At 40.4% G+C, this 27,890-nt stretch overlaps 1 long non-coding RNA gene across 9 annotated transcripts in view; it reads right to left on the reverse strand.

Moving 5' to 3' along the window:
* The window catches only part of LOC131274932 (uncharacterized), a 114,981-nt gene that overhangs the window by 62,007 nt on the left and 25,084 nt on the right, over positions 1-27,890 (reverse strand). The window contains exon 4 of one of the 9 annotated variants that reach the window (XR_009182225.2): positions 20,781-23,898. The exons of the other annotated variants lie outside the window; for them this stretch is intronic. This is a non-coding gene — a long non-coding RNA (uncharacterized lncRNA). Of the gene's footprint in view, positions 1-20,780; positions 23,899-27,890 lie in introns of those variants that run through there. 9 annotated transcript variants of the gene reach the window in all.

The following is a 27,890-nucleotide window of genomic DNA, read 5'->3' on the forward strand; positions in this document are numbered from 1 at the left end:
AAAAGATCTATTTATTAATTTATTTCTCGCCCCTTCCTGCTCTCTGTGTCATTTGCTGTGTGTTCTTCTGTGTCCACTTGCATTCTTGTGAGCGGCACAGGGAATCTGTGTCTCTTTTTGTTGTGTCATCTTGCTGCATCAGCTCTCTGTGCAGTGTCACTCCTGGGCAGGCTATGCTTTTTTTTCATGGGGGGCGGCTTTCCTTAGGGGGTGCACTCCTTGCACATGGGACTTCCCTACATGAGGCAGGACTTTTATTGGGATTGCATTGAATATGTAAATCTGTTTGGGTAGAATTGACATCTTCATGATATTTAGCCTTCCAATCCAGGAACAAAGTCTGTCCATTTATTTAAGTCTTCTTTGGTTTCTTTTTGCAATGTGTTGGAGTTTTCTGAATATGGGCCCTTTATATCTTTGCTTAATTTTATTCCTAAATATTTTATTTTACTTACTATTATAATGGATTTTTTTCTGATTTCCTTCTCAGATTGCACACCAGTAATGTATAGAAGCACTATTCATTTTTGCATATTAATCTTGTATCCTGCCACTTTGCTGAACTTGTCTATTAGGTCTAGTAGCTTTGTTATGTATTTTTCAGGAGCTTCTAGGTATACAATCATATCCTCAGTGAAGAGTGGAAGTTTTACTTCTTCCTTTCTTACTTGGGTGCCTTTTATTTCTTTATCTAGCCTTAATTGTTCTAGCCTGAATTTCTAGTACAGTATTGAATAACAGTAGTGACAGTGGGCTTCCTTGTCTTGTTCCTGATCTCAGCAAGAAAGCTTTCTACTGCTGCGATCAGCTCACAATAGGTCTACACGAAGGAAAGTCAGTATATAACTTAAAGAAATAAAGGACAGAGAGAGAGACTCAGAAGAGGAGATAAAGATAGGGCCAGGGGACTTATAGCTTCTGAAACTGAGAGCCTCAACCCTAGTTTACACATTGTATTTATTTGGAAACTAATGAGCAGCTGTTTGCTATCAGAAGTGCAACATCATCTACAGTAACAGGAAGGAAATGCAACATCATCTACAATAACAGGAAGCAACAAATAGGTAAGCCAGTTTCCCACAACATTCTTTCTTTCACCATTGAGTACCGTGCTAGCTGTAGGGTTTTCTTATATGCATTTTACCATATTGGAAAAGTTTCCTTCTATTCTTATCTTTTGGGTGTTTTTATCAAGAAAAGGTGCTGTATTTTGACAAATGCCTTTTCTGCATCAATCATGAAGATCGTGTGATTTTTCCTCTTCAATTTATCAATGTGGTTTATTACACTAATTGATTTTCTTGTGTTGAACCACCCTTGCATACCTGGGATAAAACCAACTTGCTTGTGACGATAATTCTCTTAATGTGATTTTTTTATTTGGTTTGCAAGTATTTTGTTGAAGATTTTTTTGCCTTTATATTCATTAGAGAGATTGGACTGTAAATTTCTTCTTTGTCATATCTTTATCTGGTTTTGATATTCGGGTGAAGTTGGCTTCATAGAATCAGTTTGGTAGCATTCTTTCCTGTTTAATTTTTTTTGGAAAAGTTTGAGCAAGTTTGGTATGAGGTCATCTTTGAATGAATGGAAGAATTCACCTGTGAAGCCATCTGATCCTGAACTTTTCATCTTTGGGAGGTTTTGGGGTTTTTTTAAAAGATTTTTTATTTATTTCCCACCCCTCCCCCATCGTTGTCTGCTCTCGGTGTCCATTTGCTGTGTATTCTTCTGTGTCCGCTTGTATACTTGTCAGTGGCACCGGGAATCTGAGTCTCTTTTTGTTGTGACACCTTGTTGCATCAGCTCTGTGTGTGTGTGACAGCACTTCTGGGCAGGCTGTACTTTTCTGTACAGGTGGCTCTCTTTGTGCATGGAGCTCCCCTATGTGGGGGCACCCCTGTGTGGCTTGGCACTCCTTGTGCACATCAACATTGCATGTGGGTCAGCTCACCACATGGGTTAGGAGGCCCTGGGTTTGAACCCTCGGTCTCCCATGTGGTAGGCGGACACTCTATCAGTTGAGCCAAATCTGCTTCCCTTTAGGAGGTTTATGATGACTGTTTCAATCTTTTTACTTGTGATTGGTTTGTCGAGATCCCTATTTCCTCTAGAGTCAGTGGAGGTCAGGGGTTCTTATCCTTTTTTGTTCCACGGACACCTTTGCCAGTCAGGTGAAAACCATGAATGCTTTCTCAGAATACAGCAGCAGAGTTTTTGACACTTAACATTGGCATGTCTTTAAATTAAAATTTAGGATTATTCAAAATTCCTTCAAGCTTATCGACCCCCTGTAATCTTCCCATGGACCCTTGGGGGGGTGTCAAACCCTTGTTCAGAACCCCTACTATAAGTTCGTGTGTCTTCTAGGAATTTGTTCCATCTCATCTACATTGTCTCGTTTTTTGCACACAGTAGTTCACAGCATCCTTTTTTGATTTCTCATTTCTGCAGGGTCAGTGGTAATGTGTCCCTCTCATTTCTGATTTCATATATTTGCATCTTTTTTGATTAGTACTCTTCCTAAGGATTTGTCAAATTTGTTGAACTTCTCAAAGAACCAACTTTTCATTTTCATTTTGTTGATTCTCCCTATTGCATTTTTTATTTATTTATTTATATTTGTTTATTTTCATTCATTCATTCCCCCCTTCCCCCATTGCAGGTTGCTTGCTCTCTGTTCTCTGTGTCCATTCACTGTGTCTGTATTTATTTTTCATTTATTTCCTCTCCCCCTCCCCTTTGTGCCTTGCTTGTATTCTGGTATCTCTGCCCATTCACTGCATGCTGTTCTGTGTTTTGTTTTTGTTTTTGTTTTTTTTGGCTTATCTCCCTTTTTTGTTGTGTCAAATTGCTGAGTCAGGTCTCTGTAGCACTTGGGGGCAGTGGCACTCTGTGGTGCTTGCAGGCTGGGCAGCACTCTGCAGTGCCCGAGCCGGCAGCTCACCACAGTGTACCTGGAGGAGCCTGCCTTCAAAGGAGGTCCCAGGATACGAACCCAGAGGATCCCATATGGTAGATGGGAGCCCAGCTGATTGAGCCACAGCTGCTTTCCATTCCCTATGTTTATTTTGTTCTTGATTTCATTTATTTCTGCTCTGATCTTTACTATTATCTTCAGCTTGGTTTGGGGGGGGGACAGGAAAGGGAGAGAAATAAATGAAAAAAATAATTCTATATATAAGAAAACAAAACCCATCTAAGGGGGAGCAGATGGAATGCAAGTTGTTGAGCACCTGCTTCCCATGTTCAATCCCAGGTTCTGAAAAAAATCAAAGATAAACAGCATGTTTGGCAGTAAAATATGGATTTTATATAATCACAGATAAACACAAATACAAGTAAATATTGTATCAGTATGGCAAAAGCAAATACACAATCATTAAGGAAAAAGTACCAGAATTGTAGGGTATTATCATATCATTACAAGGTATAAATTCCAAGAAAAAAATAGCAAATTAAAATTGAAGTGCACCTATTTACAAGCTTTTGTAAACTGACAGAATGACAACATGTGAGAACCAAACCAACATCCCAATAGGAGATTCTGGGATGACTCTCTCAGCAAGGGATGGAATGAAGAAAAATTATCAACAAGGAGGAGAGACTACTTCATTATCATGAATATTTTACTTAATGCACACTTGTCCTTAAGCCATCTATATAAAACATGGCAAAGAGAAAAATACACTTCTTTTTCATGAACGTAAGGAACTGAAGGGGTAAGGCAGGAGAAGGATATGTAGGAGGCAACCATGGTCATCCTGTCAGCAATGAAGCAGGCTCTAAGAAGAGAGAAAGAGGAGGCAAAGTAGAAGGGGCTGGATGAATACGGGAAGTGAAGGATGGAAGTAACAAGGAAAGGGAGAAGTTAAAAAAGGCCACAAAGCTTTGGCCTGAACACATATCAGGAGGGAAATGCTGACTATGGAAAAGGGAGAGACCAAGAAGGAGGAGTTTGGGGGAGGAGTCTAAAGTTTGGCATTGGCACATTACACACAGAAGTGGGATGTCCTGGATACAACTCTGTGTAAATCTGGACTGTGTGGAAAATTGGGTTAGATAAAAAGGGTTAGTACTCATGCCAGGACAGATGGAACTTAAAGCTAACATCACATGACCAACAAGTGAACTGATTTCTGGAGAAGGAAAGAGGTCCAAGTATGGAGCCCTGGGGAAAACAAAACTAAAGCTGAGGAGTTTTTGGAAGAAAACACAAACCAGCAGAGGAGACAGACATGGAAAGACTAGAGAGTCCAGATGATAAAAAGAAAAAGGAGAATGTGCTGAAACAGAAATAAGCGAGGGGAGCACTAGAAAAAGTTCAGAGGAACCATCTGTGCCAAATGCAGCTGATGCCACAATTAGTGGGATGTGAAGGATCTTTTGGGAGTGAGCTTTCCTTTTCTATCACCCAGAAGAAATGAAAATGTGTCCTTATATGAAAGATACCTGTAATACCTTTAGCTCATAATATGCTAAACTTGAAGGGTCCAAATATCCACACCAAGAGGAACAAGAATTTTGTAACAGTCATTCAATTTCAATGGATTCAATGATAAAAAAAACAAACAAATAGGGAACTATTGATCCACCAAACAAGAAAGAATCTCAAAACAGTTATTTTGAGCAGATGATGCAGGCCCCAAAATGTAAATTCCAATTTATTTCATTTTTATGAATTTTAAGATGTAGCTAAACGAATGTATGTAGATAGAAAATAAGAATGAGAGTGAAAATGTTGGGAGTTGGTTATTGATTGATGTGTGTAGGGATTATTTTCCAGATTCTTGGAAATGATTCCTATCTTGATAGGGCAAGTGGATACTGTAGGTGAAGGAGATGAAGGGATTGAAAATTTTGACATCATTTGGTTAAGAACAAAACATTTAACTGTATTTAAATTTTACATCACTTTTAAACAAGCAATAAGAAAGAGAGAGAGAGAAGACTGCTCATAAGAGTACAATGGAGATAGGTACATTTCATTTTCAGTATCTTTCCCCCATTGACCACTCACTGATGAGCAGCTGGGCTGTCAGTTGCTTGTGGGTTCCAGGCAGAATGCTGGGGAGTTCTCTGGGGTTTGCTGTGGATACATGGTTACCGGGCACAGTCCTGTGGTGCCATCAGTGCCACGGAGGGCCTGCGGTGCTCTGTGGGGCTTGTCTTTTGGACGATCCTAGGGAAGCTTTGAGAGGTGGTGATGGAGCGCAATGGCACTACTCCACACCTCACATTCCACAGCCTCCTGGAGGACTCGGTGGCATTTCAATCCTTCTTCAGCCTTCTTGTGTGTCTCCTCCTGTACAGACTTGAGCAGTCTGTTAGGAGCCGGCTCTATATAAAACATGAAAAGTAGCTTGCAGACACACTAGCTACACTGATGGTCAAGAAATGTCAACTTCTTGATAAGATGAGTGTTGCTAACAGGAGGTATGCAGAGACTAAGTCATCCTTAGAGGAAGCTAGGCTAGAGAAAGTGACTTTAAAAATGCCCAGCCTTATTGATACCTACAGAAAGGCTAAGGGAACGACAGCAGTGTTGATGGAGGAATTAACTTCAGTTGTCCTAGAACTACAGGAAGAGAGATCCAGATGTTCCAGACAAGAAGAAATGAAGAAGATGATGAAAACACTGAAGGCACAAGAAGAGGTCCTGAGGATCACCAGAGCACCAGGTGCTTTTCCACACTCAGTGTGTTTGGGATCCCTTCCCCTCCCTGATGGTCCCTCCTCCAGCAGTGGGCCTGGGTCCATCCGAAAGCAGCACTGAGCTTCTGCTCCCCTCAGGCCTGCAGAGCCACCAGGCAGGAATGACCCTTTCCAATTCTTCCATCAGAGGGTTTTTGAGGGCAGTGGATCAACGGATCTTGCTCCATAGGCTGGAGATCTTCTACCTTCACCTCCTGGACACACAAGTGATTTCCCCCATAGTCAATTCCTCCTTCAATCACACAGTTTCAACTTGAGGAACACACCAGAAATATGGAACTTTCTCTGTACAGAAACTCAACATGAAAGAAAATACTACTACTGACAAAATTGTTCATATACTTAAGAGACTTGTGTATATGGTTATTATTTATTAATCTGTTCTTATATTTATGTTACAATTTTTGTGTTGATCTTATGAGTATAAACTTTCTTTTATTCTAATCTATGTTTTACATATGTAATTGTAAGTTGAACATATATGCAGTTGTCATGAGTTTAAGACAAAAGCATTATAACTTGCAAGAATATATTGCCAAGAAACCTGAGTTATAAGTAAAACTTAATAGATGTAAATTTTAAAATTTTAATAGATGTAAAATAAAAATGAGATTTTCATCTTTCTTGGGAAGAAGGTAAAGAGTATACTTACAAATAATTTTACAAAATTCAATGGTCTATTTGAAAAGAATAAAGAATAAAAATTTAAAAGTTATATCTTTACATGGAGCAGTTTTTATTCCCATGCAAGAGTGCTGCAGTATGTGTTGTATAAGCAGGAAGAAATCCCTCTTGGACAAGATCAGAAAATCTACACTCCCTATCCCATACCCATCTGGCACTCCTGCTTTCCATCAATGACACACCCCCATGGAAAGCTGAGGGAGCAGCAAGGAGCTCCTTTCCCTGGGAAACAGCTGACATCACTAAGATAATAATTCTAGTCATATGTAATGATGCTAGTCACGAAGCCCTGAAGAGAGCTCAGGAACAGGCCTGATCCATTGCACATATTCATGGTATAGGAAGGAAGGGCTGTGCTTGCCCTTCAGTTAATAAAATTTCATGCCAACCACGGTATTACCTGGGATACTCTCTCTGCCTGGGATTGGGCTTTTATTTCTGGAGATCTGACTTCAGGACCATGTGCTACTCACTACTGAGGTAACCTACCAAATCCTCAAGCTTCTGAAAGTCATTCTGAGAATTTTTACCCTATTTCACATTGAATACCTTCTTTTTTTTTTAAATTTTATTATGATTTTTTTACTTATTTCTCTCCCCTTCCCACCGTCCCCCAGTTGCCTGCTCTCTGTTTCCATTCACTGAGTGTTCTTCTGTGACCATTCTAATCTTATCAGTGGCCCCGGGAATCTGCATTTCTTTTTGTTGCATCATCATCTTGTTGTGTCGGCCCTCCATGTGTGTAGCACCATTCCTGGGCAGGCTGCACTTTCTTTCATGCTGGGCGGCTCTCCTTACGGGGCGCACTCCTTGCGCGTGGGGCTCCCCTCCGCGGGAGACACCCCTGTATGGCAGGGCACTCCTTGTGCACACCAGCACTGCGCATGGGCCAGCTCCACACGGGTCAAAGAGGCCCGGGGTTTGAACCGCGGATCTCCCATGTGGTAGTGGACACCCTATCCATTGGGACAAGTCCGCTTCCCTGAATACCTTCTTATTCCACCCCAGTCTCCAAGCCAGGGGCTCAAAATACGTAAGCTAGAATTTCTCAGCCCATCCAATCAGAATGGATTCATAGGGCCTGTCTGGAACTTAGCCTGAGAGGATTAAGGGAATCCTGAGAAGAAATTCAAAGCTAGACTTTTATTAGTATTAAGTCATTCATCCCTCATGAAGAGGTTTCAAGGTTGTAAATGTTATTCCAGGTTCTCCACTTTTGAATGAAACGTTCAATCCTCAGTGTCTCCTCAGAAGTAATAGCACAGTGGGATAAGGAAGCCCATGTTCACCATGGAGCCAGAGTGCCAGGAGGAACAGTGCTGAGAGTCGTACCCTTAGTTTGCACACTTACCTTTTCCTCATATTCCACCCTATTGTTAGTACTTGTAATAATGTGCATTTCTTGTATTTCTACTATTAACAATAGTCACCATCCACTAGATGGTTCATTGTGCTATACACACGTTTTATCCTGTAGCTTTCCTTCTATTACCATACATGACCCCAAACTTCCCCTTTAAACACATTTACTCACATAATTGACTGCTGTCAATTAAATTATACTCACAATAATATGCTACATCACCTCTACCCATTTCCAAACATTTGTAATCAACATAATGAACAATTCTTCACTAAATAAAAGTCAGCTCCCCATTTTTACACTGCTTCCATCTCTGGGTAAGCTATATTAGAGATTATAACCCTATGAGGTAGCTTTATAATTAGTGGATATTAGTGAAATCATAATATATTTGTCTTTCTGTGCATGGATTATTTCAAAAAGTCCATAACGTGACATGAATAAAGTCTTCTTTCTTACATCCAAGTTGATCTCCTTTGTATGTATATATCACATTTCACTCATCCATTCACTGGTGGATGGACACTTACGAGCATCGGTGAGCAACGGTCTATTCACGTACCATCTTTCAGTTCCCCTGGGTATGAACCTAGTAGCGTGGTTGCCGGATCATATACCAATTCCATGCTTAGCTTCCTAGGAAATGCTAAACTGTCTTCCACAGTGGCTACCCCATTTTCCATTGCCACCAGCAGTGAATGACTGTTCCTTCTTCTCCACATCCTTTCCTGCAATTGCAGTTTTCTGCACATTCTAGTAGGTGTGTTATGATATCACATTCTGGTTTTGATTTGCATTTCCCTAATAGCTGGTTGTGGAAAGCATCTTTTCATGTGCTTTTAAACCATTTGTGCTTGCTCTTTGGATGAATGTCTAAAGTCTTTTGCCCATTTTGCCATTTTGTTTGTCTTTTCCTTCTTAAATTGTGGTTTTGCTTTACATATTTTGGAGAGTAAGCCCTTATTAGGTATATGGTTTACAAGTATTTTCTTCCATTGTGTAGGCTGCTTTCTTGACCAATCTTTACAAGCACAAATGATTTGAATGTGAGTAGTTTCCATTTATTTATTTTCCTTCCATTGCAAGTGCTTCCATTGTAAATAAGAAACCTTTGCTCTGCCCAAGGTCTAAAGATACTTCCTGACCTTGTCTTCTGTGAGCTTAATGGTCCTGGCACTTTACTTTAGGTCTTTGATCATTTTCAGTTAATTTTTGTTTAAGGTATGAGGTAAGGGTAAGGTCTGAAATGGTGAAAAGGAGCTGGCTTAAAGGGAGAAAGTATTTGGATGTCACAAATCTGATAGGGTTTACTATCCATGATTTATAAATAGATTCTATAACTCAACACTAAAGCAACAAATGACCCAATTAAAAATGGGCAAAAGACTTTATTGAACAAATCATCAAAGTTCCCACACACAACACAGTGCTGATAGTAGGGAAGCAGTGTGTATATGGGTGATTAAATTGGAAAAATCATCCATGGTTTTTCAGTAAATCTTACAAGTTCCCTAAGTAAAATGATGTATCATCCTGGAAATGCAAAGTAGATTATGTTAGATTTGATAAGGCAATGAAAAATGTTGTCTTTTCATATATAACTACTAAAAGAATATGAAAATAATGTATATCTTCTAAGTAACAGACATGCAAAGCCAAGAGAGTCCAGATGATTTAAAAAAAAAAAAAAAAGGAGTATGTGATGAATCAGGAATAAGGGATGGGAATGCTTCAAAAAGTATGGAGGAACCAATTGTGCCAAAAGCAGCTGATGAAGCAATTAGTGGGATGTGAAGGATCTTTTGGGATTGAGCTGTCCTTTCTGTCACTCAGAGGAAAGGAAAACATGTTCTTATATAATGGATACTCATAATATCTTTAGCTCATAGCCCAAACTTGAAGGACCCAATCATCCACCAAGAGGAACGTGAATAAAAATTTTGTAATACGGTCATTCAATTTCAAGGGAGTAATTGATAAAAAATGAGGGAACTGCCGATACACCAAACAACAAGAATGAATCTCAAAACAATATTGTGAGCAAAGGATGCAGGCACCAAAATGTTAATTCCAATTTATTCCATTTTTATGAATTTCAAGATGTGGCAAATGAAATGTATGAGGAAAGAAATGAGAATGAGGGTGAATATGTTGGTAGGTGGTTATTGATTTAAGCGAATAGGGATTATTTTTCCAGATTATTGGAAATGATTCGTATCTTGATAGGGTAATTAGATGCTGTAGAGGAAGGTGATAAAAGGTTTGAGATATTTGACGTCACTCAGTTAAGATCAATATATTTAACTGTATTTACATTTTACACTAATTTTAATCAAAGAGAGGAAGAGAGAAGACTGCTCATAAGAACCAAGAGTCTGGATGGAACATGGGAGAGTGTGGGCTATGGTGTGGCCCACAGGCCATGGGGTGCAGCGATGCCCAGACATGTACTCACCAGATGCAATGGATGTGTCATGATGATGGGGGAGAGTGTTACTGTGGGGAGAGTGGTGGGGTGGGGGCAGTGGGGGTGAATGGGGACCTCATATTTTTTGAATGTATAATATTTTTTTAAAAAAAGAATAAATAGAATTTGGAAAAAAAAAAAAAGAAGAACCAAGAGTGCCTACAACTGGAAGCAGGAGAATTGCATCTATCATCCATGTGCAAACTAAGCCCCTCTTGATCTAGAGGTGGAGTGGACATCACCATACCATGGTCCACAGAATGGAGGAATAAAATATGGATTAGAGTGGACTTGCTGATATTCTAGTATAAAACTACTGTGACTAGTAACATAAGAAATTGTATCATTGACATGGAGAAAGTGGCCACAGTAGTTGCTGAGGACAGGGAGAGGGAAGAAGAGAAGTGATGAAGGGGCATTTTTGGGACTTGGAGTTGTCCTAAATGATATTGCAGGGTCAGATGCTGGGACATTTTATACCCTTCCATAACCCACTAAATGTACTGGGGGAGAGTGTGAATGACAGGATAAACTTTATTATCCATGTGGTGCAGCAGTGCTCCAAAATGTGTTCGCTGAGTGCGATGAGTGTGCCACAATGATGGGGGATTGTTGGTGTGGGAGGAATGGGGTGGGGGTGGGGGGTATGCGGGAACCTCTTATGTTTTTTATAATATAACCTTTTCTCTGATGTATGTATCTTCAAAAAATAGAATTTACAAAAATGGGGAGTGGGTTACATGGGAACATCTCATGTTTTTTTTAAATGTAATGTTCTATGTGGTCTCTTAACTTTAATTTAAAAAGTGTTTAAAAAAAGAGTAAAATGGAGGAGGAAGGCAAGATGGCGTCAGACTAAGTGCACCCACATCTCTCCTACAAAATAAATGGCTGAGTGGGGACAAAACCTGCCTAAGTGAGCTATTTGAGAACCCACAGTGCAGAGGCTTCAGGGCAACAATCTGGAGAGAGTTCGACAAAAAGAGTGATTGTTCAAGGTAAAACCATGAGTTGCTTATGCTGGAGGCTGGAGCTATGGGACCACTAAGCCCCTCCCTCAGGGCAGGAAGCCAAGGCGTTCCCTCACCCTTGCCAGTCACCCAGCTGGAGGACACAAACTCTGAAAGAGGGAGGGTTCTGGTGAAGGGTGGAGAGGGGTCCCCCAAGTGCAGGTTCAATTGTCTGGACCCTCTTCTTTGAGCTTTGAGGGGCATACCAGCTGGCTTGAGGAGAAACCAGGAAGAGGGGTGAGGCGAATCTAATGAGGGAGCCTGATTTCCCTAACCTCCCTGGGATAGGGAAAATTGGTCTGGGTGAAGGTGGACTCAGGCAATTAACTAGTCCTGTGCAACTCATCTAAGGCAGGGGAACAGGAGGAAGTGCTTAATAGGCTTCCAAGACATATTTAGGGTTCCTGGCCAGGTGTGGGTGCTCTCTCTCAAAAAGAGTGTCATTTTTTTCTGTGGTGAGTTAATTCCCCAGGGTCAGGGTCGCATTTGAATTTCAAAAGGGAACTCTCACAGGCTATAGCTTCCTGCTGCCCTGGGAGAAAAAGCAGTTAGAAAAAAAACTGGGGGGGGGGGAGGGAGAGGGGAAGGACAGATTCCTAGTCAGCAGTTTATCCAATTGCAACAAGTCAATCCTGCCCCAGGGAAAGGGACTCTTTCTGAAGAGCTAATGAACCCAACAAGAAAGTTTAGCTCAGTGCAGTAGTTTCAGCCTTGGGTATTCAAGGTCTCTAGTTTGATTCTTGGCTCCTCTTAGAGAGGCGACCCACTGGGATTTTAAACATCTACCTGATACTTTAGGACAGGGAAAACATAGGCGTTATCTTTGTATAGGCTTCCCTTGGGTCTCTTAATTTTCTTTGAAAAAGAGATTATTTTTGTTATATAATTTAACTTAGGTTACTCACTAAAACCCACTGCAAAATCTGCCATGAGAAGGCTACAAGGTAATTTATTAACATTGGCAGCCTGACAAGCTCCACATGGGCTTAAGAGAGAAGTCTGTTTTTTCTTAGTGTTTGGTTGACTCCTTGCTTGTGGGTTTGTCTATTGTTTTTCTTTTCTTGTCCTTCCTTCCTCTTCATTCCACCCCCCTCTTTTTAATTGGGTGCTGCTAGCTTGTTTCTTGTTTGCTGTGTTTCCTCTTCCTCGATTTCCTCTTTTCTGTGTGTACTGATTTTGACTACCAACACTATCTCTTTTCTTTCCTACATCTTTCTATCTTCCACCTTCTGTTGTTGCTCTTACATTCCACCTCACCTTGTTTAGCCCCCAATTTTTCTGGCTTTTTATTTCTAACACTTCTGCTTTTTTTATCTTTTATGAACACTTCCTGTTTTTTCCATTCTTTTCTCTTTCCCAGTCTCCTCATCACACTGGCCTTTTAATTCATAGTGTATTCTTCTCCATATTAAGATTCCCATTTCATTATAGGTGCTCCAGTTTTTTATTCCTATACCTCTACATTGCTTACACAAGTTTAATAATCATTCTCCTAGGTCCTATATGGTTCTTCTGCTAATGTTTACTATTAATATTACTATTATACTTTTTCTTTTCTTGTATCTTTTACTTTCCCTGGCCCAGAGCTGTTTCATTCAAGGGAACTTAGACAATATCAAGGAAATAGAAGAAGAAGAACAAAGTGTTAAAGAGGAAACTTAACACACACACACACACACACAAAACAGCAACTAAATAATACCAGAGGCTACAGACAGAAGCTAAGCAACTGAACAAACCCATCAAGATAAACTAATGACCAGACAACAACAAAAAATTACAGACTATACCAATAATTATGAAGACATTGTCCAGTCCAATAAACAAATTAAAGCCAGGAAGAGAAGCAGAACATCAAACAACTACTCAAAACTGCCCACAGTAATATTATGAACCAGTTCATTGAAGTGAAGGAAGAGATTAAAGATATTAAGAAAACACTTGGAGTGCATACTGAAGAAATTGTAAACACACACAAAAGATAACAGATATAATGGTGATGAATGGCCCAATCCAAGAAATAAAAAATACACTCTCAGCAAATAACAGAAGATTGGAATAGGTAGAGGAAAGAATTACTGATGTGGGAGATGGTAAATTTAAAGTCAAATGGCTAGTAAAATTGAGAGATAGAAAGAAAAATTGCAGCAGAGTTTTGTGTTTAGAGTGACAATGCAAAATGTACAAACATATGCATTATAGGCATCCCAGAAGAAGAGAAGGGAAGGGGACAGAAGGGGTGTTGTAGTAAAAATGGCTGAAAACTTCCCAAAACTACTGAGGGAGTTGTATGTATATGTCCAGGAAGTACTGTGCACCCCAAACATTATAAACCCCAACAGGCCTATTTCAAGACATATACTTGTCAAATTATCCAATGCTCAAGACAAAGAGAAAATACTGAAGGCAGCAAGAGAAAAGAGAACTATCACATACAAGGGAAACTCAATAAGATAAAGTGCCGATTTCTCATCTGAAACCATGGAGGCAAAAAGGCAGTGCTATGACATAGTCAAGGGACAAACAGAAAGAAATTTCCACCCAAGAATACTCTATCCAAAAAAGCTGGCATTCAAATATGATGGAGATTACAAAATATTCATAAACAGAAACTAAGAGAGTATGCAAATAAGTAACCTGCCCTTCAAGAAATACTAAAGGGGAAGCAGACATGGCTCAAGCAATTGGGCTTCCATCTACTATATAGGAGGTCTGGAGTTGCATGCCCAGAGCCTCCTGGTGAAGGCAAGTTGGCCCGTGTGTCAAGGTGGCCCATGCAGAGTACAGACCCATGTTGTGTGCAGGCCCACATGGAGTCCTGGACTGCACGGAGTGCTGGCCTGCACAGAGTACTATCCTGCACAGGAGTGCTGCCCCACACAGGAATGTGGCACAGTACAGGAGTGCTAGTCCACACACAGAGCTGGTGCAGCAAGATGATACAACAAAACAGAGGAGACATAATAAGAGATGAAGCAATCAGGGACCTGAGGTGATACAACAAAGATTGCCACTATTCCACTCTGGAAGGTCCCAGGATCAATTCCCAAAGCACCTAATGAGAATACAAACAGACATAGAAGAACACACAGTGAATGGACACTGAGAGAAAGAGGGGTGGGGAAGGAGGGAGAAATAAATAAATAAATCTAAAAAAAAGAAATACAAAAGGGAGTTCTTCAGGTTGAAAGAAAAATACAGAATAGACAGAGTTGGAGGAGAGTATAAAAACAACTAAAAAGACAAAAAGAAATTAAAAAAAACGTATAACACATATAAATCCAAAGAAAATATGGCTAATGTAAGTAATTCCTTGAGAGTAATAACACTGAATATTAATGGATTAAACTCACCAGTCAAGAAACACAGATTGGCAGAATGGAGAAGGAAATATGGCCCATATATATGCTGTCTACAAGAAACCCTCCTTACACCCAGAGATTCAAGGAAGTTGAAAGAGAATGGCTGGAAAATAATCTTACAAACAAAAAATAACCAAAAAAGGGCAGGAGTAGCTATACTAATATTGGACAAAATAGATTTCAAGTGAAAAATGATTGTGAGAGACAAAGATGGACACTACACATTAGTAAATGGGTGATGTTTCAAGAATAAAAAACAATCATAAACATTTATGTCCCTAACCAGGGCACCTCAAGATACAAGAGGCAAACACTGCAAAAACTAAGGGGAGGAATAGATGCCTGTACAATCATAGTGGGGGACTTTCATACACCATTATCACCCTTAGACAGAACATCTCAACAGAGAACCAATGAAGAAACAAAGACTTTGAATAATATATTAGAGCATCTGGACCTAACAGACATAGACAGAACACTACACCCAAATACAGCAGGATATACATTCTTCTCAACTTCATATGGAACATTCTTCAAGATAGACCACTTTCTAGGCCACAAAGAAGTCTCAATGATTTCAGAAAGATTGAAATCAAACAAAATAATTTCTCTGACCACAATGGAGTGAAGCTGGAAATATGCAAGGGCCAGAGAACAAGCTTAGGCACAAAGACATGGAAGTTAAGCAACACACTATTAGACAAACAGTGGGTCAAGGAGGATATCTCAAAAGAAATCAGTAACTACCTGAAAACTAATAAAAATGACAACACAACGTATCAAAACTTATGGGATGCAGCAAGAGCTGAACTGAGGCATAAATTCATAGCCATAAATTCATATATCAAAAAAGAAGAACTAAAATTAAAGACCTGACTGCAAACTTTGAGGAATTAGTAAAAAAACGAACTCACCCCAAAGGAAGAAGAAAGAAAGAAATAACAAATATCAGAGCAGACCTAAATGAAATAATAAGACAATACTAGGAAAAAAGAAAACGAAGAGGTAGTTGAGACAATCAATAAAATTGATAAACCCTTAGCTAGACTAACAAAGAAAAAAAAAGAAGATACAAATACACAAAATAAGAAATGAGAAAGGGGATATCACTATTGACCACAGAGAATTAAAGACTATCATAAAGGATACTTTGAAAAACTATATGCCAATAAGAAGGACAATTCAGAGGAAATGAACAAATTTCTAGAAACACAATAAGCAGCCTACACTGATGAAAGAAGAAATTGATGCTCTCAACTCACCAATCACAAGTAAAGAGATAGAATCAGTCATTAAAAACCTCCCAACCAAGAAGTGCCCTGGGCCAGAAAATAAACACAGCATTTTAAAATGAACTGGTAAAAGTAACTATGAAATTTCTTTGGATGGGAGAGAGGTGAGAGAATGGCCTCTTCAACAAATGGTGCTTGGAGAACTGGATATGCCTATGCAAAAGAATGAAAGAGGATTCCCATTTCACACGTTATATAAAAATAACTCAAGATGGATCAAAGATTTTAATATAAAAGCCAAGACCATAAAGACATGGGAAGACAATGTAGGGAAGCATCTACAGGACCTTGTAGTAGGAAATTACTTCAGGAATTTCATACCCAAAGCATGAGCAATGAAAGAAAAAATAGATAAATGAGACCCCCTGATTATTAAAATCTTTATACCTCAAAGGAGTTTATCAAGAAAGTGAAAAGACAGGCTACCCAATGGGAGAAAATACTTGGTAACCATATATCTGATAGGAGCCTAATTTCCAGCATATATAAAGAAATCCTATATCTCAAAAATAAAAAGAAACAAACCATTGAAAAAATGGGCAAGAGATTTGAACAGATGCTTCTCCAAAGAAGAAATACAAATGGCTAAAAAGCACATGAAAAGATGCTCAACATTATTATCTGTTAGGAAAATGCAAATTAAAACTATAATGAGATACCATCTTACACCCATTGGACTGGTGGCTGTTAAAAAACAGAGGACTACCAGTGTTGGAAAGGGTGTGGAGGAATGGGAACCCTCATCCACTGGTGGTGGGAATGTAGAAGGATCCAACCATTGTGGAGGATGGTTTGATGGTTCCTCCAAAAACAAGCTATATTATGACCCAGGAATCCACTGCTGGGTATATACCCAGAAGAACTGAAAACAAGGATACCTACCAATATAGGCACAACGATGTTCATTGCAGCATTATTCACTACTGCCAAAACTTGGCATCAACCCAAATGCCCATCAACAGAAGAGTGAATAAACAAAATATGGTATATACAGACAATGGAATACTACTCAGCTATAAGAAGGAATACAATACTCACACATGAGATAATATAGTTGAATCTTGAGGACCTTATGTTGAGTGAAACAAGTTAGGATTCAAGGACAAATACTACATGACCTCTCTGATATGCACTGAGCAAATTAAGCTGTCTCAGAGAGCTAGAGACTGGATGATAGGCTTACAAGAAATAGGGGGGAGAGGAAGGTGTGAGCCAATGCCCAATTGGGCAAAATCTATGATAAAGTGTAGGTACTTGTGCAGTGAAGGAATAAGATGGGGTATAGGGATAGTACTGATTTGTAATTCACAAGCTTAAGGGAGGCAAGGGTTGGGAGGATGGGTCAGCTGGTCCATGGAATTGGGAAGAAGTTTGGGAGGAGCAGGTGAACATGAAAGATTGTCAGGTACATGGCTGAAACTATAATGTTGAGAAAACTCTTCAGAAAATTTAATTAGGAAGTGTAACTGGTTTAAGATATTTGATGGGGGGCATCTGGTACAGGGTGCTCCTGGGGCAGGCTTCTGGGGAGTCTTTGAGAGGTCATTTGTCATAGTGTGTTATATCAGTGGATGGAGACACATACAATGAGTGGGAAGGCATTGTACCGCCATCTTGCAGAGGCCTGATGTTCTCAAACAGAGGGAAGGGAGTCTCTCGTGAGTATGGGTGATTCCCAATGTGGTAGAAGAGACTAGTGTGTCAGGCCCTCAGCATTGTTGCAAGTATCTATGAATCTTGTTCTTTAAGCAGTGCAACTTGGGTGTCACTGTGGACTCTGAAGGGAGGGAGAGATTGGAAATAAATAAAATAAATAAATCTATAAAAATACTTTTCTGAAAATATTATATAAAAATAAGAAAAAAATAAAAAAAGATGTAAGACACTGAGGAAGAAATGGATGAGATTGCCTTGCCTCTATACATATAGGACAACATCTATTACAGTAATGAAAGGCACAATCTCAAAAAAATTTTATGATATTTTTCATATTTTAATACCTCAATTTATTTTTTATTTATTTTAATTTTTCTCAATTATTATGTATTTTACTTCTAATCTTTAAACCTATCATTACTATTTCATTTTCCTATTAACACAATTTCGTAATATATTAGGCTTCATTTCTGAAGAAGTTTTGGATCACAGAGGAGGTCAACTATGGCAAGGGAGGAGCATGTACACTAGAGATGAGGGAGAATGTTTCCACTACCTCACTGTACTAAGGGGGTGGAGACTATACCCTAGCGATTGGGGAAAGTGTGGCCATCACCTCAACATTCTTGGAGGGTGCGGTCTGGAGTTCAGTCACCATCCATATGCTTGATGAACATGGAGGAAGAAAAATGACTGTTGGGCATGCCTGTGGGAAAGCGTGGCCCCATGAGACACCAAGGATAGAAGAAACCGTAATTTTGCTTTGAAATCTAATGGAGTATGCCCCGCAGGGTTTCTGATATGTTGGGGACCTGTGATGCATGTTTCCCTCCCAAATTCTTCTAGTGGTAATTCAAATGTTTATCCTATGTCTGTCCCTTTGTATACTGGAAGCTGACAAATTGTTTTGTGTCACAGTTATACAGCCAGAGGGGACTTTGCTCCCAAGACAAACTATTTCTATAATTGATTGTGATATGATTTTGTACTTAGCACTGTTACTGCTTGAAGCTGTACTTTTCAATATTGTAATGTGTCTTCTGAAATTCAGAGGATAGAGTGTAGCAGTTTCATATTATTTATGAATTCCAAAAGAGGATTATGATTTAAAACTGTACTTCTCCTCTGGGTGTGATCACCTTTGTTTACATTAGATTCAACTGGCATGTTTTGATTAAATTAAACTACCTGTGAAGATTAGGGCTTTGATTCAACCTGAGTCCCTAGCCCCCTTGCTGGGTTCCTATAAGTGGACAGTCACTCAAGAAGACACACAGGGAGAGAGTGTGCCTCATATAGTAGATACCAGGAGAGAACTTTCTCAGCTTTGATCTGTGGCCCCAGGAGGAGAGATGAGTCATTTGCCTGATAGTTTACAGCTAACATTTTGAAGAAACCAGAGGAGCGGAGAAGCCTGGAGAGAAACAAGCCGTATGCTAGCCTGTAACTGAGATAGAGGAAGGCTGAACCCTCCCAAAGATTGGCGATCATCTTTGGTGTGAAAGTACCTCTTATGGTACCTTCAGGTGGGCTCTTTAGGGCCTTTTATCTGTATGCTTTTACCCCAAAATGTTTTAAAAAGCCAACTGATTTCTAGTACTTTGCATCAGCACCACTTTTGCTAATACAGATGCTTGAATAAATAATCTAGCACTATTTCATTTTTAGAGATGGAAAACTTAGAAATACAGCCATACAAAGATTTGCTCTATGAAAACATCCTGAGAAATATAAGTGTAGGCTAATCTATATGACAATCATTTTCTTTTATGAAAACTACATGTACTTTTTGTGCTGGGGATTATTTATAGATATTAATACAAGAGTTTTCCATATACTAACCATATCATGTCATATATGCTATGGAAGTGGATCTCATGTCTCTGTATACAGAATTCAAATGGGAGCTTCATAATGACTATGCTTGTGAGCTGATATGCCTGAAATAAGAACAAGGCCTAGGGCAGCATTGTGCCTGGGAATTTCCTCCTGACAGCCTTCATGTTACTCAAATGTGGCCAGTCTCGAAGCCAAACTCAGCATGTAAATGCAATGCCTTCCCCCCAGCGTGGGACATGACACCCGGGGATGAACCTCCCTGGCACCGAGGGATCACTATCAACTACCAACTGATGTTGCAACTGGAGAATGACCTTGAATGAAAGGTTCAATGCGGATCAGCAGAATATCCCTGTCTACATAAAATAACATGACTTTAAAATGCTGTTTGACCTAATCTAAGGGGGAAATGGAAAGGAGAAATGAGTTTATATGGCTACGAGTCTCTAAAAAAGAGTCTGGAGGCTGTCAGAAGGATTGCCCTTATGCACAACTGAGCAGAGTCTAAGAGACAGATAAAGTAGATACAACCCCCAGGTATTGGTTCCTTTGAGGGCTAAAGAGGCCCATGGGTGCTATGGTCATGGCAGATGGGGTTAACTGCCATGTCAAATGGCCCTTCTTTGGAGCTGGTGTTTATGCGTGATGAATCTGGACTCAGATGGGATCTCTCTTCTTAAGACTTTCATGCTACTGTGCTGGAGTTGTAGTTGGTGTCGGGGTTTAAGATATATTTAGGGGATCTGAATCTCTGGACTGACAATGTGATAGCCAGGCCCTGAGCCTCAACAGACTCCAGCACCTACAATCTGATTTATTGGACTCACCTCACTCAGCTAAGATGGAGTTGAAGAAGGACAACCACCACACCATGGAGCCTAGAGTGCCTACAACTGAAAGCGAGAGGATTGCATCCAGTATCCATGAGGAATCTGAGCCTCCTCTTGACATAGAGATACAATGGACACAACCAATCCAATGTCCACAGAGAAAAGGTGGCATTGGAGTGGGAAAGTAGACATGGTGGCTAATGGGTATGGGGAATGGCAGGAAGAGACAAGATGTGGAGGCGTCTTAGGGACTTGGAGCTGCCCTGGATGGTGCTTCAGGGGCAATCACTGGACATTGTAAATCCTCACAGGGCCCACTGGATGGAATGGGGGAGAGTATGGGCCATGATGTGGACCATTGACCATGAGGTGCAGAGGTGCCCAGAGACGTACTTACCAAATGCAATGGATGTGTCATGATGATGGGAATGAGTGTTACTGGGGGGGGGGGGGGGAGTTGTGGGGTGGGGGTGGTGGGGTTGAAGGGGTCCTCATATATATTTTTTTAATGTAATATTTTTACAAAATCAATTAAAAAAACAAAACAAAACAAAAACAAATGGGAGCTTCAAATAATTCTCATATCTGGGCTGAACATACAAATTTAATTGTTCCTTTCTTTGGCATGAGAAATCCTCAGGTGATTTCAACAGGCACCAAGGTTGAGAACCACTTCTCTAAGGAGCTGAGACTCTGGGCAGGGAGTCAGGGCTCACTGAGTACAGTTACTGAATCTGCAGCATGAGCATGTCTGAGAGAGTGGCAGAACAGCAGATTCAAAGTCCCCAGCCCAAACTACCAATTCAGGATTTGCATTTTAACAAGATCCCAGAGGACTCATATCCCAGGGGATACACTGAAATAGGAGCAGCACTGGTTCAGAATTCAATCCAATGTCCCATTTCACCATGCTTAAAACTTGGGAGGAATACTGCCTCATTCAATTCTCATCCAAACAAAGATCTGTCAAGAAAGTTTATCTCAGGAACTTGTTCACCTATACTGTAATAATTCAGTCACCCTGATCTTAGTGCTAAGTCCCCTGGTTTCCCACAGTTTTTCCTTGCTTTTGGTATAGGCTGAAAATAAAGTACTCTTCATTTAAAATAATGAATACAGCTTTCCTTGGAATGACAAACAGGAGTCTATTCTGTTTCTCAGTCACACTTTGCAGATATAAGTGTCAAAATATTTTAACTCTTCTTGTATACATGTCCAAGTTTATATTAAATGCATTCATTTTTATATTTCCCAATTAATAGAATGAGAAATAGATTTACTTCTTTCTGGCACCCTCAGAACATATCTGTCAACCCCAATACTTCTAAAATAATTATAACAATTTTAATTAAAATAATTCATTTTTGCATCATCATGCAATATTATTTATTGCTAAGTTAAGCAGTGTACAAATTTCTTGTTTATATAATTTTCTTCTTTGTATTGTTTTATCATTAGCTTCATTTTCTTTGACTCAAATATTTAACAAAAAATTTCCAAAATAATCTTGAAGTGACTGCTGACTCTATAACATACAAATTCATCTCACAATCAACTGTGTCCAGATGTTTCTCCCCTTGAGGTGTCTGCTATAAAATAAGGTACATTCAAACTCTGTCCTTCAGATGCCCTGGTTAGCAGCAAGGAAGAGAAAGGTTATTTTTCTTCTCTTTTGCCCTTTACCTTTCCTACTGAATTAGGTAAAGATGTCACTTCCTGTTTACCTCAAATCCATTAAAAAAAGCAATATTTTTAGAAATTTTTATAGTTCTAATAGTATAAATAGTATTGCTGCATTCAGCTCACAATAGGTTGGCTGAAAGGGAAGACAATGCAGAAACACAAGAGGGGAGACAAACCTGGGACCAGGGGACTCTCAGCTTCTGGAACTGAGAGCCTCAACCCTAGTTTTTCCATCGCATTTATTGGGAAACCACCAAGCAGCTGTTTGCTATCTGAACTGCAACATCATTTACAACAACAGGGAACAACTGCAACATCTAACAACTGCTACAGGTAACAGGTGTAACATTTACAACAAACAGGTAAGCCAGTTTCCCACATTTCCCCCTTTTTGTATTTTCGAAGTCTACACAAATGATGTTTCACTGATCAGCAAAGCTTCCTGCATGATATTTTCACTTTCAGGTTTGAACAATACTTTTTTTCCCTTTTTCCCCAGTATATTCAGTCCCAGGATTGTTCAAACTTAAGAGATTTACATCAAGACACATTTATACAGTTCATCAAATCACTTAAGTATACTATGTTTCATTATTTAGGTTCTGATTAGTATTCAAGCATTTTATACATAATCCCTAACTACCATAGATTATACAAGAACAAACAATAAGACTTCCAACTAGCAGACATTTAATGGCTAAACTTTCATTTCTCATAGGCTTAAGATTTCCTACCAGCAAGGCTATATAGGCCAGTACTTGATCAAAAATGACCTCAGTTTCCCCAGTTTGCAGAGTTTGAGGCATAGGCAATGACAAATTCTTACTTCCCCATTTTGGGCTGTGGGGCAGCTGGAAGTTTATCACATAATTTCAATGTCTTCCTTGGTCCTGCTCTTAGCATCTTCACTGGACCTGGGGCCACAACTCAGTGCTGAATATAAATAGTCTACTGTGAGCACTCATTTTTCAGGCAGAAAACAATAGCTGGCTTGTCCTAAGAGTCCCGATGCAGGGTCTGTAGCAGTGAAAGCATATTTTGCCCCTTCCAGGAGCAGGAGGGTGCTGATGTCAGTCATTGACGTGAGCATTAAGGCCACAAGCTGTTGGTGAATAGCAGGTAGCAGGAGCTGCCGCACTAGACACCCCAAGGTCTAGTACTCACGACGTTCACTTTTTCAGTGGAGCCACTCTGCTTCCTCTCAGGTCCCAGTTCCATGGCTCTGGATCTTCATGAGGCATCTGCCTCAACAGTCCTGAGAGGGATGTTAGAGGAGTGGGCAGGGACATGACAGTTGCCTGTCACTGCTGGCAGGTGTCCCAGATATTCTTCCACAGATCTCTCCCCCATGGAGAGTGATTCACAACAGTCCATTGTTTTTAGTATTTTAGTATTTGCCATCCACCCCTGGACAGGGATGGCAGCCTTCAGAGTAACCAGACACTATTGGGTTAAGCCTTTCACTTTCAGCCGGGCTTCCTATGCTGCACACAATTCCTTTTTTATATTGTACTTATAAGCCCCTTCCCACATTTGTGACTGAAACCCAAGGTCAATTAGAATCTTGCCTTTGCCTCATACCCCACCCAAAATTAATACTGGTACTGGCCACATCCAATTCACAAGCTACCTTCTTTTTTTTTTTTTTCTTTTTTAAAAAGCAGCCTGCTGGAGGTCCTCCTACTCCCGTGAAGGACCTTTCCCAATTAACACATCTCAGTGAGGGATAAAAGATTTCTAGTATTCCAACAATATTACAAATTCTTTTAACATGGGATAACATCGTACTTTATCAATTACAGCAGAGTATAGTTTTGTCTTACCCAACCAAACAACATTTAAGAATTTGATAGAGTAGCGACCTTAGAGCTTGTCTCAGTTGTTTGCCTCTTCCAGGCTTTTAAAATACCACTGTCTCTGATGTTTCCCAGTAGGGTCACTGCCACAGGTTTCTTCTACCCAGCAGGATTCATTGCCATTAGGCCAGGGAAGAAAGCCTTAAAGAATGCAAAAGTCCATTGTTGACCTTTCACATAGTTTTTGCACTTTTTATATTCATTCAAGCTTGTTTTACTTTTACAAAACACATTATTTCACTGAGTGCTACCACAATACTTTTACAACTTCCTATATGCATACTAGTCCTGTTCTGCATATCTCCATTTTCTGATTTTATAAAACTAACCATTTTATTTTAGGGCAAAATACACCTTATTAAATTTCAGTTAGCATTCCCACGAACTTTTTACCTTTTTCAATATTTGCTTAATTTTTACATCTTTCATTTTATCCTATGAAGAAAAATAAATTATTCATCTCAATTTAAGCAAGAACTATTTTTTTTATGAAGAGACACAGTAATTCTATTAATCAACTATATACATATTCTATTCTAATAGTTGTATACAACTATAGAGATCTCATTAACATTCCAAACTTGGGTAATATTATAAGCACTTATTTAATTTTTCAGCCATTTGAAAAGAGCTCTTTCAGAAGCATTTATTTATACCATCCGGAGGTATTAAAATATACATTGACATTGAACAAACAGACACACAATTACAACACACCAACAGAAACAAAGTTTACAATTTGACTCATAATTCTTACTTTTCTGGTATAGCTTTTTTTTTAAAGCTCTCCATCATTTCACATCTTAGATTTTACTGCTTTTAGGATTTCTTCTGGAATCATGTTGCCTGTAACATGCAAGCTTGTTCTTGGAAACACTTATTAGTAATCAGCAACCAGTTAGGATAACCTGAGCAGCATAAATGCACTTACGCTCTTATTTAACAGTTAACATATTTTTTGGATTACTACTCTTTAAGACTACCCTAAGACTCGAAGTTCAGGAGGAAACTATTGATTCAAAACTGAAAATTCCTTTTAACACCTTGATAAAAATTTTGTACTAATTTTATTAATTTGGCTAAACAGGCCCCATCAGAATTAGCATGAAAACAAAACAATCTCTCCTTGATAGTCACAGTTAATTACTCCTGTATGCACTCTAACTCTCTGTGATATAAGACTGCTGCTCTCGAGAAGTCCAACAATGCAAAATGGAAAAGGTTCCTTTATTCCCATTTTTACATGGATGGGGGTGTCTCTTGGAAGCAGAATAACAGGTTCTGCCATAGGAGTATGTATGGCTGCACATCCTGTTGTGGTGGGGTATAAATCCAGGACACTGAGGAGAATCGGGGAGTGCCGGGATTGCTCTGCTGAACCAGGACAGCCCCCTTTGTGGGCGGGGCTGGGAGTGGGCCGGTGGGAAGTTTCCCTACAAGAGGGTGCATAGGCGAGACCAAGGATTTCCTTTACCACAGCGTAGACACAGCTCAGGTTGTTTCAGAGCAGAAATATTCTGTCCAAGCAGTATTGTTTTTCCCTCAGATCTTTTCCAACAATCTTTTATCATGTGACCAATTTTTCCACAATTAAAACATTTTCCAGAGAACCTCTTATTGATTTTCATCCCTGCCATAGCCTGAGCCATCATTGTAGTGCGGTCGCCCTCCATGCCTACATTCTGGCACAATTTAATATATCCAGCCAAACTCACTTTACCTTTCATAATCCCAATAGCTTTTTGACAATCCCGATTGGCATTTTTGTAAGCCATTAGCTGCAAAATAGTATCAGCAGCTTCTAAATTATTGACCTGTTTCTTGATAGCCTCTTGTAACTGAGCAATAAAGTCAGGGTAAGGTTCTTTAGGTCCTTGAAATGACACCAGAGGCCCATAATATCCCCATTTCCTTGGATCAGTTAGCGGGGGTGGGGAATTGGGGAGGAGTAGAACAGCAGTTAACAATGGATGAACAGGCCATTGCACAGGTTCGTTGCTGTTGCTTAAGGGCATGGGAAAAATTGAGGCTAAAGGCCAGCCTCTGGAGGTGAGGGAAATATAGAATGGACAAAGTAGGAGATAATGAGAATCAGTTGTGGCTCCAAGTCCCCCTGCAGTAGAGGTGGCTTTAGAGTGTCAATAAGCTTCCTCTTGCAAGATTCCTACAGAAAGCAAAGCCAACTGGAATCCTGAGGAAGTGCTCCCTGAACACATAGAGATCCAAGTGGCACAGGGATAGGCTGGATAGACACGGGGATGCTTCACCTAGATAGCCCTTAAGAGAAGAACTTCTTGCCAGTTTCTGAGTGTTAAGAAATTAATCAAATTCTGCTGAGGAAAAATAAGGTGATGGCTGATTAAAGCTTCTGCAATTATTGGATTGATGAAAATGTTATTGTCAGCAAGACTGATGTCCAGGAATTAAAAGGAATAAAAACCCTAATTGCAAAGGGTAACTATTCTTACCCTATTCGGTGGGATGAGGAGAAATGCTGATGAATGGACTCTGCTTTCTACTTGCATTGAAGAGATGAGAGGTCAGCAGCAGGAAGTACCCTCCTCTAACATCTCTCTTGGGACTGTTGAGGCAGATGCCCTCGAGAAGATCCAGAGCCATCCACCAAAAAAACTCCACCAAAAAAGCAAAGACCGTGGATACCAGACCTGGTGGTGCCTAGGCCAGCAGTTCCAACTGCCTGTCACTCACCAGCAGCTCAGGAACATCATCCTCAAGTGTCCATCGTGCTCACCCAATGACTGACCATTACCTCACTGGATGAGACACACGGGCTGAGCAGAGACACCAGGAGCACGATGGCAAGTGGATTACATCAGCCCCTCCCTCTCTCAGAAGGGGCAAGGTATGCTGTCAGTGCTGCAGACACTGCAACGGGACTCTTGTAACTTTGTACCCGGATCCTTACAGCAAAGGACTAAGTCTAAATTACAAGTTAAAGTGCCAGCTGCCCCAAGCCCAAAAGGGCAAGTAATAATACATTGTTGTTGCCTATGCTTCAAACTCTCTAAACTGGGAAAATGTGGTCATTTTGATCACTGTCCTGGTGTATGCAGCTCTGCTGGCTGGGAATCTCAAATCCATGAATAAAAAAATCACTCAAAAACGTTTTTGAAACCACAGTTAGTAATCTAAAGTCTCCTATGACAGCACTAGGCCCCATCCCTAGCCACCATAACAGCTACGACTTGCAGAAGTTCCAAGTTTATTATTAACCTGCCCTACCGTGGAAGTGGAAAGTTTCCTCAGAAGGAGCCATGTCTCAAGAAATAGAACAGACCCCCATCTTGAGCTGATGTGTCCTGATACAGTTCATTTCCTCACAAGAATGCAAAGAAGCCACGTGACCCCACCAACCCCTCCCACACCCCTAGAATTCACTGCCCCTCGGCCACCACCCCTAGCCAACCTATAGGCCCTCAGGTCTTACCTAAGCCCAAACCCACTCCCGCTGTCTAAGCATTCTCCCGCCTATAGATGTACTGGATAAATTCATGACCGCCTCTGCCAGGGGCGGGCTGAAGTTTATTCTTCAGACCCCCTCCATTGGGAGAGTTTCCCAACAAATCCTTGCCTGCAATCGCTGGTCTCTGCATCCCAACTGTCTCACCCCAACATCTAACTTATGTTGCCGGAAACCCAGGATCCGGGAAGAGGAGACCCCTGCCACCACACCTTGCAACCTGGGAAGCAGTGGGCAGCGGCAGCTCACCCGGGGTTACTCCTTATTCTGATCATGCAACTCTGAGTGCTATCCTCCTTTTCACCCTCTCCTAGAACTCCTCAGAGCGAACCTCAGAGACAGAGCAAGCCCCAGAGACACTTGGGATTGTGTTGAGACCAGCTGATTGGTGAGAACTACCCTTGCTGCTGCTGTAGCTTCATCCAACACTGGACTCCCATCACCAGCTGGGTGAGTTAAGGGAATTCTCCTTTGGAGGATCCTGCTCTTTCTCCTATTGTTTAGACAACTCCACAGATACTGGCCTAGGTCAGTGATCCTCTTCGTTTCTGGGGACCATGGCAGATGCCCGACCTGCATCCCCAGAAACCCCTCAGGAGTCAGAGATATCTGGTCCTGGGTGTGGGCTTCCTGCTGCTAAGGTTCTCTGACT

Source organism: Dasypus novemcinctus, chromosome 21, assembly GCF_030445035.2.
Source record: "Dasypus novemcinctus isolate mDasNov1 chromosome 21, mDasNov1.1.hap2, whole genome shotgun sequence".
Classification (NCBI taxonomy): domain Eukaryota; kingdom Metazoa; phylum Chordata; class Mammalia; order Cingulata; family Dasypodidae; genus Dasypus; species Dasypus novemcinctus.